The sequence below is a fragment of the Lathamus discolor genome, chromosome 5 (genome assembly GCF_037157495.1).
Source record: "Lathamus discolor isolate bLatDis1 chromosome 5, bLatDis1.hap1, whole genome shotgun sequence".
NCBI lineage: Eukaryota > Metazoa > Chordata > Aves > Psittaciformes > Psittacidae > Lathamus > Lathamus discolor.
In genome coordinates, this window is record NC_088888.1 from 121,093,584 (window position 1) to 121,112,411 (window position 18,828).

Genomic DNA, 18,828 nt, shown 5'->3' on the forward strand with positions numbered 1-18,828 from the left:
CGCAGTGTGCTGTAAGAAAACCAGACTCCACGTACTACCTTCTTCTTCACAGAAGGGACACCAGAGCCCTCCACATCTGGCAATGGTAAACAGCACAGGGTCATCTGGGAGGAGGTATCTGAAACACTGCCTGCTCCTTTCCATAGGGGAGGCTTGCAAAGCAAGTAAAAAAGCACAGGTACAATACATGTGAAAATGTGACAATATCACGTTCCACCCAGATGTCTGGTTCACTGAAAGGAAATCATATGGACAATAACCACAAAAACTGTCTCATTTCAACCTGATAGCCAGCTGCCACCCTAGGGATCAGTGCATGTAAAGTGTATCTTCAGAGCAATGCGAACAAAAGGAGGGGAAACATAAAAAGAGCATTGAACTGTCTGACCTTCCTGTCAGCACCATCTGATCACTTTAAACTGTCTGCAAATATCCATCAATATCTCAATATTAGATGACATTATTAAATGGCAGCAGAGACATGCCGGTTTGTCACCACAGTCCTTTGCTGACTATTGTATCTCCATACGCTTATTATTTGTGTGGCTTTGAGTCTGATTCTTACAGGGATAGATTTGTCCCCAGGCGCCACACAGTCAGTGCACAAGACAGAATGATCCCCATGACAATTAGGGTTTCCTTGGGATAATCGGACACACATTTTCTTAGTTAAGGACATCATAAGTATTAGATCTAATTACAAAGAAAGCCATGTACATTATAAAATGTGAATTAAAGTTTGCTTTATAGATTAAAAGCAAATCAATATTTAGCAATAACAGTCCACAAAATGCTTTCTGTAATTACAATATGACACTGATTAGGAATTCAGGCTGGAATTATAGGTCTTGGATTTAGTATCCAGTAAACTGATAGGTAAACACCTACCCCATTAAACCACTGTTCTCTAAGTGTTTTCTCTCTGGCCATAAAAGATCAGAGCTGGGCCCTCAGTGGTTTCAGGACAGTTTGATGCAGGTAGTATCACTTGTGTGTTAACAGCAGCACAAGAGTTCACTGGGGATGCTGTCATGGTCAGGACTATGCAATAAGTGGCAGTTGCAAAGCTTTGGAGATTATTTTAGGGTAAATAAAATATTTCAATATCTCTTGCTTGTCAAAGCTAAACTTGGTTTCATTCTTTATCAATTTGTACTGTATTATATATCTTTTTAGGTAGCACACAGTACAATTGTAAGCATCCGCATAAGGAAGTGTATCTGACAGGTATCAAGTACACGTTGTCAGAGATGCACCTTAAAGTGCATCTGCATATCTCTAGAGTTAGAGAACCAAGGTAAAAAAGGCAGAAACAGAAATCACCAATTACTATTGTGACTTGTAACTAAAAAGCAGAATTCTAATTGCAAACAACCAGATGTGGAACATAAAGAGAGAACCACTGAGAGAAGAAGAAAGTTTTGTTATTTTATTTTCCTCCTGAATTTTCCAAATTGGTAGGGCTTAAAACAGAAAAACAGAAAAAGAAAACCCAGGTTTTAGAGGGGTTTTTTCCTTTTCTTTCTTTCCTTTTTTTCCCTGGAGAAGAAAGACTTATTTCTTTGTTACACAAAGACCCTTTCATTTCTTTCATTGCTTGGATCCTGAAGTGTTAAGCTAGTTACTCTGCTGTGCTACCTATTCACACTGTCAAGAATTCCCTAAAATAAATCCCATGTAAACAGGATCCACAGGTCCTGAGCACTGGAACTGGTACGTGTGGAGGAGAGTGACAGGGGAGAGCAGAGCTTTGAGGTGGATCTGCCTCCACTTTCTGTGCTAAGAGGCTCCCAAGTAAGACTCAAAAAGTCAAGTTTGACTTCAGCACCAACTGATTGTTTTCATAGTGAAAACTCAAAGCCAGTAGAAGATGACAGGAAAGGACCCATAACCTCTGATACAAGAGCTGGAACTATAAATCTCTGTCTCTGACTCTTCTTCCTTGGCTTCAACAGCCTTTTGAGCTGCAGCAATGTATGCCCTGCTGACTCTATGGACATTCCCCAGTCCCTTCTGCTCCTTCAGGGCCTTACTGAGCTCCCTGCTTCCTAGAGTATCCCCTCCTTCTCCCATCTACTCCTCTACCGATGTTTCTCTCTCTGAGCGTGCAACTGTGGACACCATGAGCGAATATAGTGCATACCATACGTCACAACATGCAAAGAGCTGGAGCTGTTCCAAAGAAAAGCATGAGGAGGAACAAGGCAAAGGGTCTTTTTGCTGTAAAAGCACCAAGACCAAGGCCATGAAAAGTCATCTCCTTTTTATTACCACCTCAATTACAGAACATGGACATAGAGATGTGAGTGCGGAAAGATGTCTGATACCCTGGTCATGGGCAGACCTCTGCCAGAGAGGTCTGTCCAACAGAAAAGGACTTGATTTCAGGGACTATTCATCCACACGAAAGCAAGCTGATCCCTCAAACACAAACATGCAGAGAAGCTATTAAACAAGATAACTATACACACCACTACAATGATCCATAGCTTTGAAGACACAAACTGGTGGCATTTAGAGGCTTGACACAGCTTTCACTGTGAGAAATGATAACGTCACAGTGAAGGGGGAAAACCCCGCATCTCCCTAACCAAAACCCATCCATTTTCCTGTTTCCTCAGCAGAACATCCCAAATACCTTGTTCGACATTGCAACAAGCCGAGCTCCAAAGAGTTTGGACAGCAGAAATAATGACACAGGTTTAAGAAGGTAAAAAATCCTTCCTGCTCTTTGATTAACTGGGCTTCTTGATGGAGTTAAGTGCAAACAGCTGCCTGGACTTCAACTGCAAAGCCTAAATCTAAACACTCGGTGTTTACATAACCCAAACTTCTAATCAGGCAGCTGGATAATCCACCCATTTAAAGCATCCCAAAGAGTTCCAGGGGAAATGTGATTTTCTTACAGCTAAGCCAATCAACAACCACTTTAAGAAACTCCAGCTACCAGGTTACTACTTTGGAACAGCAGTCTCAGCGGGATGGGGTCGTGACCCCACAGGGAATCACAAAGCAGTTTTGGTGGGATCCTTCCCCCTTTCTATTCCCTTTTTCTTTCTCTCTTCTGTTTTTTTCCCCTTTGAGAAGTACAAATCTCAGTCTTTCATTTCCTCTATATTCAGATGCTGCAAGGCAATAAATGAGGGAAGGAGAAAAGCATAGAGCAGAGCTCACACGCATGCTGGCATTTGCTCACAGGACCTTAATCTAAAATCTCGTGGAATCCTGACCACATCCATCCCAAGGAACCTGGGAAAGGAAAAGTACAATCACCACCAACAGAGTCCATAATTCCTTAGGGAGGAAAGGGAAAGAGAAGCAGGTCCTTAAACTGACTTTAACTGGCCCTAGCGCTCCATGCATAGGGCCCTGTCTCATCTCACGGTAGTGTTCTACCGCTATAACTCATTATAAGGTCAGGCTCTCGGTTTTATGTCTATGTTTGGCTGAAATACCTTTACCTTATTGCAGTTTATGATTACTTACCAGATAGCCCAATGTTTGTCTTCCTTTTCCTTAGTAAAGTCCCTGTGCTAAATCACATCCGCTCACACCTGTTAAATGAGAGGCTGAACACAAACATGTTCCCTGGCCAATACCACAGTTAACAATCTGCTCATCCACACAACCACTAACAATATATCTTACGTTTCAACTACGTTTTATGTGTCCCTAAAAGAGGCGATGCTTCCTGGACTAAGCAGAGAAACATGAGGTTTACTTCTGAGTCTACTGTTGAGCTACAGGGTGACCCTGCACAACTGCCTTGATACTTCTGCACCTCCATATCCCCACCTGTAAAAGGTGGCTGGAGATGTTTAGCTTTTAATTCGAGACATGGTAAAGCAAATGACATAGTTTTAGCAATAAACCAAAATGCTTGAGATTGTAAATTAAGCTCTATTTAAACCTAGTGAATTGAATTGAAAAGAAGAAAAAGATTTCACTTTTTCCAAGCAGAAAGTGATCCTTTTAGAACACCTGGCAATCAAATAAAAGGACATGCTTTTAGGAAGAGCTGATACAATCTGGCCACAGAGGAAGTAAACGTCACTCAGTGTTTCCTCATTTTGCCAAGACCAGTAGAGATCCAGCACTGGAGATCCAACACTGGAGAAAGAGCACTACATAACCCCTGTCAGATTATATGCCCAATATTTTAACTCCTAGCCGAAGAGGTTGGGGGAGAAGGCTGAGACAGAGCTTTTATTTTTCACTTTAAAGAATTGTTCATAATAGTGCCACGTTGGAAGGAATGTGGCAGATTTTAATTGGGATCTGAATAAACAGAGGAAAGCTTCCTGCGCTTTTCAGTGATAGGAGAGGTCCCTTTCAAAGAACTTGAATGGGAAAAAAATTAGGAGCAGTAACAGCTTAGCTTAACTTTTTATTATTGGAGGTTTCCAAGATTTCCTCCTGCTTATGGAGAGGTGTCCTTTCCACACAGAAGCCCAGAAGAGAGCTCTTGCATTAATACCCACTAACTCCTGTGACTGTGTTAGAATTCCTGTAACACACACTACTTATGAATTCCTCTATTGTCTTTACCCTACGATCTAACAGATAAGTGTCAGCGGACAGCAGTGAGAACAGAAATACTTTATTTGAGAGGAAAATTCCACATCCTTCACCTTCACACTAAGAAGCCAGCTGCCATATCTGCTCTGTTCTTGGCTCTGCCTGGTTCTTACTGGGACTACACAGCAAACTATCTGCCCCCAGCTGTACTGCACAGCCCACTCCGACCTGCATCCCCAGCAGATTCCTATGCCTTTCTTAGGAGTCTCTAGCTCCTTTCAACTTTCCAGCTTCTTTTCCACTCCTGTGGCTGATCGGCACAGGAAGTCTGGCAAAAAGAGAAGCAGAGTCCAGCACTAACCCCAAGAGAGGTGAACTGCCAAGTGATAGGAAATTGGAAGATTATTTATAGAACACCAAAATAACTTCAGCCCTCCAGCTCTAATCCTCTTTTCCATCTTTAGGATGAGACCACCTCTATTTGGTTTTTGGGAGATGTGTTTGAGTTTTAGGTTCCCCTTTAATCATTTTTAAAAGGCCAAAGGAAAGGTTGGAAGAGCTTTGAGCTGCAGAAACAAAACCAGTCCATATTCTCTTTGTGTAAGGCTTTACCACTACATGCACTACAAGGTGAGCAGGAGGGTTGTAACTAAGTGTGGCTGCTGTGTGGAGAAGGCATGGCAGGAGGTGACATCGAGCTCACAGACTAGTCAGTAAAACACAGCATGAGCCTTTGCTGGGAACACATCCTGCACTGAAAGCTCACAACACAAAGCAAGTGCATAGAGTCCAACACAACAGAGGATACCTCGAAGTCATGGTCCCACCCTGGGTCCTCACCCTCTACTCCATCACCGCTGAGTGCTGCCCTTCAGCCACCGACCCTCCAGCAGTGCCATGAGGAAGCTCTGTAGTTATTACCATCACTGCAGTGTTTCCTCCTTTGCTGAACAGCACAAAATACTTCCATGAAGAACACCTACAGCATTTGTGTCCAGTCTTCCTCTTGAACATCTTTTTAACTACGTGGCTTTTAGGATAAATGTCCCAATTAGGCAACTATTTATTTTCATGAAGAGTTCAGTTTGGCTTGTTTCCCAGCAGCTTCTGGACAGCTAAAATAATAGAAGGATTGTAAATCAAATAACTGTGTCCTGAAAAATAGATACATCTGCACTATCTGCCATTGAACAAGCACCAAGCCCAAATATTATCTGCTAATTTTGACAAATAAAATATAACCAGTTTCAAGTGACATATCCCTTCTACACCCACATCTTTCCACAGTCTCCATTTTCTGTATCCTGAAAATGCAAAGTTTTATAGCAAAATACAAACATAACTTTTTCAGCAACAACTTTATCACATTAGACTCATGTAGCCATATACTTAGATTGCAATATACTCTCTAAGGAGTCATTTTTCAGTATCTTAGCTTGGTGGGACTCATCCACAACCTGAACCTACCAGTCAGCCAGAACTTGTATGTGAGAATCTGAGTAACAAAGCTCATTCTAATGAGCTTTATTCATAGAATTACAGAATCACGGAATGGTTTGGGTTGGAAAGGACCTTAAGATCATCCAGTTCCAACCCCCCTGCCATGGGCAGGGACACCTCGCACTAAACCATCCCACACAAGGCTCTGTCCAACCTGGCCTTGAACACCGCCAGGGATGGAGCATTCACAGCTTCCTTGGGCAACCCATTCCAGTGCCTCACCAGCCTTACAGTATAATCAAACGCTTGCCTTTGCAGCAGGGAAAGGGGGAAAGAAATCAGTAACATTGCCCTGTTTGGCCTCGTAGCTTCCCTGTGCTGCTCCCATCCCTATTTGTTGCTCTTCCTTCACACCACAGGTTCTTGGACAGCAAAGAAAAGCAGTCCCTGCCTTGAGGTTGGAAGGGAAATCAAATTAAAAGTGGCAGTCACATTCGCAGCAGTGTAGTGAGCTGAAATAATCATTGTTGTTATTGATACTGTGACTTCACTTTAGGTAACTAGTAGCTCAGAGCCCTGTAATGCCAGGAATGGAAAGGAAACAGCTAATATGAGCTCACTTAAATCTTTTCTTTATTTAAACCTAGAAAAGAGAATGTGTAACAGCTACGCTAGTCTGTGTGTGAGAACACTAACCACAGTACTACTACAACTGTTCACATGTATTCACCAGTATCCACTGAATGGTCTCATGGCAGGCAACGTAGTTTTGGGTTTTCTCCTTGTCCTGCTGTTTCTTAGCTGTCTTAACCTTAGACAACACATTCAACTTCTCCCTTGTCTGGTGAGCAATAACTGACCAGAAAAAGCCTATCTTGCTTATGCTTCTAACTAACTAAGTGATGATGATGGCTAGCCCACTGTACACTAACCCACAAACAGCTCTAGTTAACACTGCAAATTTACATGCCAATGTAAGGAGTAATAGTTCTGCCTGCAGAAAATGAGGTGCAGAGTATCCAGGAGTCTTAAGAGAGAAGCTTTCCAGGTCTCGAAGTGGCAGGCTCAGCCCTGCGAACTTACATACAACCCTGCTGTGTGCTTACAGCTGCTTCAGCCCCTGCTAAATCAAGCTGTCCCTACACAGCTCCAAACACTATTTAACTTCACCATATATCTCTCTATTCACACCAGTGTGTAAAGAGCCCTCAGCCAGGGCTATGGGGCAGAACCAGATCCTATCTGTTCACCATCCACAGCTGCAATGCAAACACTGCTTTCATTCTGTAGGGGTTTCTAAGAGAACTCATTTGAAGTCTGAAAGTGATAAAGGGTAGTTATTCTGTATAGTTAACAATTTTCTACTGCAAACAATTACCTACCCAGCATCTGCTTATCTTGTTCAAAAAGAGAGGGGTTTTTAATGAAAAGATATGGTAAGAACCATATTTAAAGATTCAAACCTCAGAATTTCTTTCACAAAGTCTGCTTATAGAAACTGGAAGTCCATTTTCTTCTCAAAGGATATTATAATTCTATTGAATTGCAGGCATCTCTACTAAATGTTTGCCTGTGTTTCTGCGTAAGTGAAAAGAAAATCATAGGATCATAGAATGGTTTGGGTTGGAAAGGTCCTTAAAATCATCTAATTCCTCACAAAAGCAGCATTTTTAGGTCAAAAAAACCATCAGACTATATCGCATGTGCAACATATCCATGATGGAGCATCCCAAGAAACTAGTCACAACTAACAAAACGAAAACAAGAACAAGACACTATTTGATATGCCTAAGATTGGGTTTCACAAAACAGGGAAAACCAGGTTTCTCACAGGGATTCCAAGTTATGCTATCTACTACCTGAAAGGAGAACTAGCTACTGTCTGTCATCGGTGCGCTACTAAGAGTGTATTAGTCTGCTGACATCTCCATCTAGGAAACCCTGGTAAATTGTCTCAGGATGAGAGGCAAGAGCGAGTGAAAAGGACTTGCTGTGATGTGGTGGTGGCAAGCGGGATTTTTTAGACATCTCCACTTACCTTGTGATAAAATGCTTGGGAGATGGTGTCACTTCCCTCCCAGACAGCCCAGCTTTTCTTAGCGCCTGATACGGAATCAGTGACCTTCTGTGAATCGGAGCTAATCTCAGGATGTGTCACATCTGTAGCAGGAGGACCAGCTGAGCAACACTTGTCCAGGCGTAATTGAGCCTCAAGATTGCGGAGCAGTGTGTGATTAATTGGCTGAAGGATTGCTGATAAAGGGGAAGAGGATAATGACCCGCCTGGGTCAATGGGTGGTGCTCGGCTTATCTGGAGGCATAACAGGCATTAAAAGAAATGCTCCTGATCAAGGTCACAGGGAACGGTGACAGATTCCGTGTGAGTGTGAATTTGAGGCATTTCAAAATCACATTCCATAGATGTGTGTAGTTAGGAAGAGTATTTCAATGCCTTTTATGGTTCTGGTTCCACAATCATTATTCACAAAAGCACAGCCAGGAGACCTGCTGATCAGCTTTGCAAGCTCTTCCACAGAGACTTGGAAAAGGTAAGCCTAAACCAAGGCAATTCTCACTTGATATTCATGTGGATATTCTAGCTTGTTCCTAGGTCCTCTTAGAAGCAAACAGGCAACGCTCCCATGTTGGGAAAGGGGAAAGAGCCACCTGGAACAACTTATAGAATCATAGAATCATAGAATAGTTAGGGTTGGAAAGGACCTCAAGATCATCCAGTTCCAACCCCCCTGCCATGGACAGGGACACCTCACACTAAACCATACCACACAAGGCTTCATCCAACCTGGCCTTGAACACCGCCAGGGATGGAGCACTCACAGCCTCCCTGGGCAACCCATTCCAGTGCCTCACCACCCTAACAGGAAAGAATTTCCTCCTTATATCCAATCTAAACTTCCCCTGTTTAGGTTCTAACCCGTTACCCCTTGTCCTGTCACTACAGTCCCTGACGAAGAGACCCTCCCCAGCATCCCTATAGGCCCCCTTCAGATACTGGAAGGCTGCTATTAGGTCTCCACGCAGCCTTCTCTTCTCCAGGCTGAACAGCCCCAACTTCCTCAGCCTGTCTTCATACGGGAGGTGCTCCAGTCCCCTGATCATCCTCGTGGCCTCCTCTGGACTTGTTCCAGCAGTTCCATGTCCTTTTTATGTTGAGGACATCAGAACTGCACACAATGCTCCAGGTGAGGTCTCACAAGAGCAGAGCAGAGGGGCAGGATCACCTCCTTCAACCTGCTGGTCACGCTCCTTTGACACACACATATGACTCTCGGTTGAGAAACTACTTTGGCTCTCTAGGACTGCTCAGCTAAGCTGAGAAGAGCAGGTACCATTTTCACTTCACACATCTGGCTTCTCAACAGCAACCTCTTTGGTGTACCATCAGGGAAGGGAAGCCTTGAACGTGTCTAAGGATGGACTTTAGAGCAAGTGATCCACTGCAGTCTTGTACTTCAGTCCACCAGGATGCTTTATGCAGATCAGCTACATCTTGTGCAGTAAGTCCGCAGCAGCAGAGCTGCTGTCAGTGTCAGCTGAGTAAGTTCAGATCAATTTAACCAGAAGATGTTAGATTTTTATCATTTATTTAAATTATTATTATTTTATTATTCATTTAAAATAATAAAGACAGTAAAAACTAAAAGATACCTCTTTACAACATAGCAGCAGCCTGTTCTGGCACACACAGGACTCCCTGTGTCTTACGGACAGTGCATCTTCTGCTACCTCTCCCTCAACAGCCTAAACAAATTCGACTGTCCAGATGGAAATACCCCAGGGGCTCACAGCTGGCTGATCTCTTCAGAGGGAAGAGTTCCTTACTCTTTGGATGAACAACAATTTGTTTACTCAAACAGCTCTCCCTCTTCCCTGGCTTGACAAGAATTTCACCTCCATCAAAGAGCTGACCAGTTTTTTCTCTTAAACTCTAAATATTCCTAAGAGAGATTCTATGGGAGCAGAGCTCTTTACGCCTCATGACTGCACTCCAGCTGCCTGTAGTCTAATGGTGCTCCTTTCATCTGCCGCACAGACGTTCATACACTGAGGTTACTGCTCAATTACCCTGTTGCTTGTGGAAAATTGAGAGGATGGCAGTTTATTGGAAATAAGCGTGAGGCAGAGTCCTACAGGGAGGAAAGTCACCCTTTGAAGCTTCAGTCAGCACCAGTTTATATGGGCCACACAAGAGAAGGTGTGGTGGGTCACCAGCTGACATATGCTCAGTAGAAATCAAAAGTCATACTGGGTTTGGCACAAATACAAACGGGCAAAGCATCAACTAGAACAGGGGTTTTAGTCCTTAATGGAAAGTTTTCCACTTCAAACAACCACAACAAGTAGGAAAAAGGAGCTTAAAAGTCATTCAAGACTGAGAAAGTCCGAACATGAAAAGTAGCAACAAAGAGTTTGCAACCTACAGCATTTTCACACTTCTATTCCCTCCTTGAGCAAATGTGCCCATTCCAAGAAGGGAATTGTACAGTGCTGACTGTGTAAGTTGGGCAAATGGGAGTCCATGGTTTCAGACTGCTGTCCCATCCCTTGACAGGCACATCTGGCAGCACGCGTCTTCTGAGCTAACTGAAAACGGCCAAGCTGCCACGAGCTATCCATAGCCTCATACTGCGGAAAAACTGGGTTCAAACTGGGCTGCCCTTGAGCAATGGTATGAGTATTGCCCATCTCCTGAGAGAAAGGATTTGAATACTTCCTGTTTCTCTCGAAGATTTATAGCTGATCATCATGCAGAAAGTACTGGGGTAAGGGTTATCAATCCTTCCAAACATAGTGACTAATTCAAACCTATTTGGTGCATCCACCACAGGGCACTACAGCATTATGGTTTTCTCTCCTCTTTGGCTGTAATTCTGGATCCTTGAGGGTGCTCCTTTACAAACCCTTATCTATTTGTGCGGCTCCAAATGTGCTGAGCTCAATTCTAATTTATAATCTCACTTCTTGTTCATGCAGCACTTCCCCTCTTCCCAGCACGCAGCTTTCAAGTGTCCCACTTTGTCATGCACGGCCCTCCGATGAGTTCTCAGTAATGGAGCTCATATCCAGCTCTAAAAGCAGCTCCCCTGACAAAGTTCACTTAGTGCTACAGAGCGCTACAGAGCCCTATGGACTACTGAAGCACAGAGGTGAGATTAACTGAGGGAATGTGCAAGGTGGGATGCATACAGAAAAGCTCAGCAATATTTCTGTCTGAGCTTTGTTCTCATACAAATAGTTTGGATGTATTAACAAGACAAAACAGGTTATGAAGGGCATTTTTCTTTGCGCTCTGAAGACTATGGTGCTCTCTAAGACAGACATGATGTTCTCTTTCACACCTAAACAACTCCCATGACCAGAGCCATCCACAACAGGAGAACACTGCCCCGCCATGTGTTTCAGAGGTTTGCACAGCAGCGGATGGCTGGTGCTATTCATTTGTAGAGCACAGTGGACCTGGATTTGTTCTGGTGACTCTAGATGCTGCTTTAATGTACTTTGTTTAAAACCTTATTATGATTTTATGCATTTGCTTATGTTTTCTGTTGAAAAACTTAGTCTGGGCAAAACAGCATGTGTAGAACATGGGGGTTTGTGTTCTCAGAGTTAATGAAGGTTTTATATGAAGATGTGCAGACAATGCTATTTTAATGAATGCCAACCTACCCATAAACTGTACTGCCATGAGTGAGGTCCTTCTTCCAGCAGCAACAAGTCGCCACTTTTACACGCTCATAAAATGCATGCAATTTGTCTCCTGTTTGGAGTTTGGCCTTTATCATAAATGCACTTTGTCATAAGAACAACAAACGTTTTGGTTTTCTCTAGAGCAGCACTCGGGGTTCTCACCTCTGAGAGTACTGTTATGATTCACCAATCTGGTCGATACATAGAATACAGACATCCATTAATGCAGCCTAAAAACCTGATACAAAGATTTTTGTGTCATGGAAAATTATTCCACAGATTCTCTACTATAAAAAGAAAATGATCCACTTTATTACCTTTCATGGTCTGTATCTGTCATGCCTTTGCTACTCTCTGAGCTTTGCCATTAGATCAAGGAGGGCATTAATATAAACACTTTTCTCCCTACCTTACTATAATTCTCTCCTAGATAAATCAAAGTGAGTTAAAATACATCTGCAAATACAACTCCCAGCTTTTCACCACACCCAACCAGTAGAAAGCCAACTGCCACTGCTCACTGCACTCAGCGAGGCACTAGGTGCTTCTGTTAAGACTCCATGGCAGGATCCAGGTACTCACAGTAAACTCCCTTGGTGAGCACCAGAGAGAACAGATACCTGAAGACAAAAGTAATCTCATCCTAAAGCAAGTATCTGAAATAGGCCACTTCAGTCATCTTCTAAAATCCTCTTTGCTCATCATAAAGAGAGCCCAGGCTAAGTAACAGATGGAGATACCAGAATTGTAGCTGTTTCCAGCAGTTTCCATCTAGGCACTGTATATATACACCACCTACAGTCCTCTTTTGTCTATACTAAAGAGACAAAGCCACAGCCTACCAAGCATTTGAGAACTGGGAAGCCACTTGCACTGAGAGAAGGAACACGCTGGTCTTGCTAACACTTAGAATGAGAAGCAGCCAGGAAAAGTCTGGCTTTAGACACCTCGCTCTTCTCTGGTACTTTTCATCTGTGGATCTGAAAGTATCTCACGAAGCAAATCAATGTTATTATTCCTGCTTTACTTGTCCAAGGTCACCTGGCACAGACACAAGCTGAACTCCAGTGCTCTCAAATGCTGCCGAGGACCACACAAGCCACGCACTCTCCCCTAAAAACAGCATTAACGTTATCTCCAGAAACACAGGATTTTGGGATTCACAGAATGAATCTAAAACTGAGTTTCTAAGATAAATGAATATGAAATAAGAGCAATTATGAATGTAAATTAAATAAGAGGCAACTTATCTGGACTGTTTTTTAGGCATCTGCCTTGGGATTTGCAGTGCAGAAATACCACGGCTCTGACATCACAAGTATGAACTCCTGTGCATTGAGAAAATCCCACTGTTTATTTGGATCTTTTGAAGTCTAGTATCAATATAGCTTCTTAGTCCCCAGGGTGTCCTCAACGTTTGAGATGTGTATTTTTAACTTCTGTACTTACTGACATTCCATTCACGCTGTTTGGCTGTTCTCCCCATCAGGGCTTCATCAGCCATCGCTCTCATTTTGGCACCACCAGGCTTATTTGCTTTACCATTTCCTAAATGCCTGTGTGAAGAGGTGTGGCCTGCTACACCAATTAGTTCACCCACACAAAGACTGTGCTAACTTAAGAGCTAAAGCTCTTTGAGGGCATTTTCCTATCAATGCAATCAGCATAAACCAAGGAAATCACCAGTTAAGGCAGCACTGATGCTCAGGCCATTGTACACACCGCTTTTTACATGCTGTGCTGCCCACATCCCATAATACCTAAAGGCTCCCACTGACCCCACTTCCACACAGCAAGCTCACCCTTACCTCCAGGATTCAGCCACTACAGTGCATCTACTCAGTCCCTACACACACACTATGGTAGGAAGCCAAGTGGCATAAGGGACAATGCCCATGGGGATATGTCGTAGGTTAAGTGGATTTCAAGAGCGCCATTAGGGAAGTACAGGTGGTAGCTGTCAAATAAAATGTCACTACTTGTTTTTAATAAGGCAAAGAAGAGTCAGGGCTTTCAGGGCCTGGTACGTTATGTTACCACATCAGAATCAGATGCAGCCAGGAGACAGCAGTCCTCCTCAACACTCCTGCTTGATCCCCTGTTTCACACATTGATGGTACATTGGACAAGAAGATTATGACCACATAATTCAGTCTCATTGGTTACAGTCTTGGTAACAAACTCTTTTCCCATCAGAATTCTTCCCTCTGCATGACATCACTTACAACATAGAATCATAGAACCATAGAATAGTTAGGGTTGGAAAGGACCTCAAGATCATCCAGTTCCAACCCCCCCTGCCATGGACAGGGACACCTCACACTAAACCATCCCACACAAGGCTTCATCCAGCCTGGCCTTGAACACTGCCAGGGATGGAGCACTCACAACCTCCCTGGGCAACCCATTCCAGTGCCTCACCACCCTAACAGGAAAGAACTTCCTCCTTATACCCAATCTAAATCATGTACCATCTCTGCTGTGCAAGCATATCCTGTTCCACCTGCATACCCATCCTGATGGTGAAATACCAGGCTCAAGTAGCACTTGGTCTTGGTGGGGGTAGCTAACTAAGAATAAACACAGTCTGGAAACTGGTACTGTCCAAGTCACTCCATGTTGTCCCTAGAGTAAAATGCAAGGAAGAAAAGCTGGACACACCAACCAAGTTGGCAGGAGCACAGGAATGTGTTTTAGCTGCCATAAAGACCTGAAACAAGAGCTTCCCAAATCTCTGCAGGTATGTCTGTGACTTTTCCATCATCAGTAGCCTGCTGCTTAGGGAAGCAGAGCATTAGGCTTTCTTTAAGAGAGTTTTAAAAGCCCCTCTGTTCACTTTCAACTATTCATCACAGTCATTTGAAGTTCCCTTTTGCACCCCTCCTTCTTCTTACTCACATCTGGTGCTGCACGCTACGACGCTGCAACCATAAATAACAAAGGAATGATATGGAGATACTGGATGCTCTGTTCCAGTGTCCTCAGAGTCAACCATTCAGTAAAGTTCTTATGTTTCCACTACAATAAATACATAGGAGAAGGGGGGGGGAATAGAAAGTTCCCTATTCTAGGATACAGCTTTTAAATAGCAGGGTCAGCAAGCACACAGGCTGAAAAATAAATAGCATATTATAAGAAGATGATTTTCCCCCTCTGTGATTGCATTCGCATTGAAAACTCCAGAAGAGATAAGATTTAGCAAAAGCATTTCATGAAAGGCTGATTTATGCCAGTAGTTGGTCTCCTGGTAAAATCTGGCATTTGCATCTCCTACGTATAAGAGGCTGAAATGGGAAAAGGCTGGTTCTAGTTGTCTCTGCTCTGGATAGATGATACAACAGTATGTTGTCCCAACACATGAACTTGCTATGAGGTTACAAAGATACTATCAGAGAGAGCTCTGCACTTGGTGAGCATTTCTGTAGTCATAGAATCATAGAATAGTCAGGGCTGGAAAGGACCTTAAGATCATTCATTTCCAACCCCCCTGCCATGGGCAGGGACACCTCACACTAAACCATCCCACACAAGGCTTCATCCAACCTGGCCTTGAACACCGCCAGGGATGGAGCACTCACAACCTCCCTGGGCAACCCTTTCCAGTGTCTCACCATCCTAACAGGAAAGAACTTCCTCCTTATACCCAATCTAAATCATGTACCATCTCTGCTGTGCACGCATATCCTGTTCCACCACTGATTTGTCTGATTATGGAAATGGAGGCAAAACTGCAATCAGTTTTGCAATTTTTCCAAACAACTGAAATTACACTGACACCATTAGGCCTGTTACCTTCCATGTCCAGAACCTCCTTATTGCTGGTGTACAAGTTTACCTGGAAAAGGATCATAGCATCACAGAATGATCTGGGTTGGAAGGGACCTTTAAGCTCATCCAGCTCCAATTCCCCACCTCCCACTAGAGCAGGTTGCTCCACACCCCATCCAACCTGGCCTTGAACAGTGCCAGGGATGGAGCATTCACCACTTCTTTGGGCAGCCTGTTCCAGGGCCTCACCACCGTCATAGTAAAGAACTTCTTCCTTATATCTAACCTGAACTTCCCCTGTTTAAGTCTGAACCCATCACCCCTTGTCCCATCTCTACAGCCACTGATGAAGAGTCCCTTGGAGACCCCCTTCAGATACTGGAAGCTGCTCTGAGGTATCCATACAGCTTCTCTTTCCCAGGCTGAACAGAAAGAAGCCTCTTTAAGTGGACAGCTGAAGAAATGGGGCTTGGCCAGGAGGTAAACTGTGCAAGTCCAAGCACTACAAAGTCCAGAGTGGAGCTGGGAGAACTGTGTTAATCTCCTTTCAAAACCCTGCTTCCTGCACGCTTATGGTGAAAAGAATCTCCTGGGAATAAATGCCTTAGGGCCTATCTTCTGTGTGAGAGCTGGTTTTGGTTTATCATTAAGGGTAAATATATTCCTTCTGGGTATTTTCTGAAGGTGCTTTTGAGTTCCAGGGTCTTGAGGACAAATACCCCTGCCGTGTCTATGTACTGGTGAGAACCGACCATGGCAAAAACGTTCCAGTTTAATGATTCACAGCCGCATACAAACCAGGTCTCACACAACAGAAACGAATCTCAAGAGCTCGTCATCACCCCTACAGTTCCCAGGGAAACCACGAGAAATCCATTTACCTCAGTGGACATTAAACCCTCACCTTTCTTGACTGCCCATCTTAATTTCTCAATCTTGATTTAGTGCTATCAATTTCAGTAAGTTACTTGCATCCGTATAAAGTTGCCCTCACACACAGCAAAAGGAACCCATGAAACTCCAGAAAAAGGCAAAAGCTGTAGTAACCTAAGGCACTAAAGCATTGGGAGGCACTCAGAGGTTAAACTGGACTGCAGTGAAAGAAATCACTGCTGAAGGGTTCATTTATTTACATTCCCATTAGAGGAGTCTACAGAGACATACATCAACAGAAACAAACCATTTTAGTACATCCACTGATGGAACATCCATCAGTGAGCGTGATGTATGCCAGTGTGTCTTAGGAGTGACAAGATATTATTACTGTAGTGCCAAAGGAGGAGAGGGGGGCAGGGGAATGAACAAAAGGGAGCGCTGATCCTTGCCTTAACAATGAGCCCCTATTCTCTTTAACTGCACCTGAGCTCCAAGGCTTCAAAACCAAGGAACTTTTCTTGTTGGACACTAAGATATGCTGTGGTTTGCTTCATGCCTGGTGGAATACGAGTCCTTGGTGGTGCAATACACTATTTCCTTAAAAGAAGCCCTTCCTCCCATAGTATCTCCTGACTACTGTATCACCCCTGCTAAATAAATGACTTCATCTCATTCATCAGCCACATGCAGCTTTACTCCTTCCCCCTTCCTTCCCACTGTTTGCACTCACTGTTTGTTGTTTTAAGCACCTAACCCCCTATTAATCCACCAGACAGCACAATAGATCCATTTGTGAGAGACAGCGATTAGAGCTGGAAGCACTCAGTCATTCCGTGAAGCACCTGTTTCATTCAAAGAACCAGAGGGAAAAAGCAGAAAGCAGGACAAAGTGCTGCTGGAGATAGAGAGAAATGGGAGAAACCTCTTCATGTGATGAGAGCCACCAAACTTTGGAGGCTGTCTTCGTGTCTTCTTCAATCAGCAGTGCAGAAAACACGCACAGCATCTGCAATACCAAACTCACGCGCCTGTGACACTGGGAGACTCCTCATCAAGTGCATCCCCGCTCTTCAAGTCTCAACAGAGTGGAGGAACATACAATCTACTTAACTGAAATACTTCTTGCCGTTATTGTCTTTATTACTTTTTTCCTTTGCCCAATATTTAAATTACTCTTAAAACTGGGACTATTCCAACCAGCTCCATTTCTGAAACACCCCCAGCACCAACACTGGACCTTTCCGTTGTCCCAGGTTTTGTGGTTATTCTTCCAACAGCACCAAACATCTGCCCCAGTATTGAAAAATGAGTACTTTGAGAGAGCATGAACACAGCTTTGAACTTTCATGATCCTTTTGGGCAGTCACATAAATGTAATAGCAGCCTTCATACACATAAACACATGTAGAAAGGGTCAGTAACTAGGCGGCTGTTGGATTTACCTTCTTTGAATACAAAGGTAAGTGACAATACACAAACAAAACTACCAAGTGGCATAGCACAGCTCTGAGTCATTCTCTTTCTCTTTTATGAAATGAGAGAAAATTATACACCAAGCAGATTGTATAAGCACCGCAGGCAATAGCTAAAGCTGGAAGAAGGCCAGGCTCCATTAATAGCTGCTATTTGATCTAGTTCAAGATCCCTAAACACCCAATGCCTGTTGAAGTCAGGGGAAAGGCTCCTATCAGTTTCAGGAGGTGCTGTATTCAACCCAGCACGGTTGGCAAATAATAGTGCATGGAACAAGGAGCAGAGCTGATGCTGCAGCAATTAAGTTCATCACCACACTAGAAAGCAGGCTGTGGTAAGACTCCATAACTCCAGATTGATCAGCTCTTCCTCTTTCCAGGGGAATCTGTCCTCTTGAGGACTTTTAAGCCTCTAAAATTAATGGGATTACTGAAGGAATAATGCACCACAGAACCTGAATATTTATGGTAAATCTACCACAGTGATTTCGAATGTGCTGCGGTCCAAGAATCCTGAATAAAACATCCACAACTCAAAGACAGATCTTCCACTGATAGAAATCAGCTGTTTCCCTTTCAAAGCAATGGGGCTGCAACCGTTTGTGACTAATAAAACCGCAGCTTCCCATTTGCAAAATGAGCAGAACTGTTGCAGTATTTCGTAGGCCTTTGCTTTTATTTTCTTACCCTATAACAACAGCTCATTTCATGTAAAATCATAGATGATTTCTGCTCCTTCAAAGTGCAGTATTTTTGCTTATCACAAAACTGTAGGCATTGTAAGAAACTGTCTGGATTCCAGTGGGGTTTAAGTTGCACTGCTTATGCATTAGTAACTTCTTTAAGAAGTCCCCAGAGGAAATGAAGCATGTATTATGTTAGCAAGCGTATGCACAGGAATAATACAAACCACACCTTTTCTCCTCTTTTCCAAGCTCTCTTTGGAACCGATTCTGTTAATAACACATAGAAACACATACATGTGTGTGTATGTAATGGGTGCATATGTATGTGGACACAGCTATATTTATCTACATGTATCATT

General features: G+C 43.4%; 1 protein-coding gene across 3 annotated transcripts in view; it reads right to left on the reverse strand.

Moving 5' to 3' along the window:
- Window positions 1–18,828, reverse strand: part of BMP2 (bone morphogenetic protein 2) — a 214,660-nt gene that overhangs the window by 95,367 nt on the left and 100,465 nt on the right. The window lies entirely within an intron of this gene.